Below are 787 nucleotides of genomic sequence, written 5' to 3' on the forward strand. Positions count from 1 at the left end.
GGAAGGGACAATAAGTTTCTATGAAATTCAAACAACAAGAAAGAAGGTGGGTGATCCCACCAATAATCCAATCTGCAAGTCACACCAAAATTAGCCAACCTATCCGCACAAGCATTGCCTTCCCTAAATATATGGGACACTTTCACTTGCATATCCAACATTAAATGATTGCACTTGTTCATTAGGTTGCTTAGCTTCCAAGGAACCGGCTTGTTTCCCTTGAAGATGTCCACCACCGAGGTTGAGTCCAATTCCAACCAAATTAGATACCAACCTTTTGAATGAGCAATTTGGACAGTTGTAATTGCAGCAAGAACTTCAGCAAATAGAGAATCTTGAATGCTATAATAAAAAGCAAAGCAACCTAAACACATCCCCTTACTGTCCCTGAAAATTGCACCCCCTGCATGCCCCGGGGACCCCTTAGCCGCGCCATCAATGTTGATCTTCACCCAACCCATCAAAGGCATATCCCAATTGACCCCTTATAAAGCTTAATATATTTTTTGGTAAAGACATGCTAATTAAAATCTTTTATCTCTAAACTGTCAGACTTTTATTCAATCATTTCCCCTTGAAAGTCGTTCTTTTTATGTTGTTTCCATTTTACAAACAAGTTCAATGAAAGTATCTTCGCAAAATTTATTCATGCACTAGCTAGTAGGATTTCCGTGAAATTAAATATTAATGTCGTTGTTTTGAGAGACTCTAAAAACGCTACCATAACGATTATTTAAAACCTACTTTACAAACAACATATCCTAGTTATGAGATTTGTTGAGTCAAT

Source organism: Lupinus angustifolius, unplaced genomic scaffold (assembly GCF_001865875.1).
Source record: "Lupinus angustifolius cultivar Tanjil unplaced genomic scaffold, LupAngTanjil_v1.0 Scaffold_509, whole genome shotgun sequence".
NCBI lineage: Eukaryota > Viridiplantae > Streptophyta > Magnoliopsida > Fabales > Fabaceae > Lupinus > Lupinus angustifolius.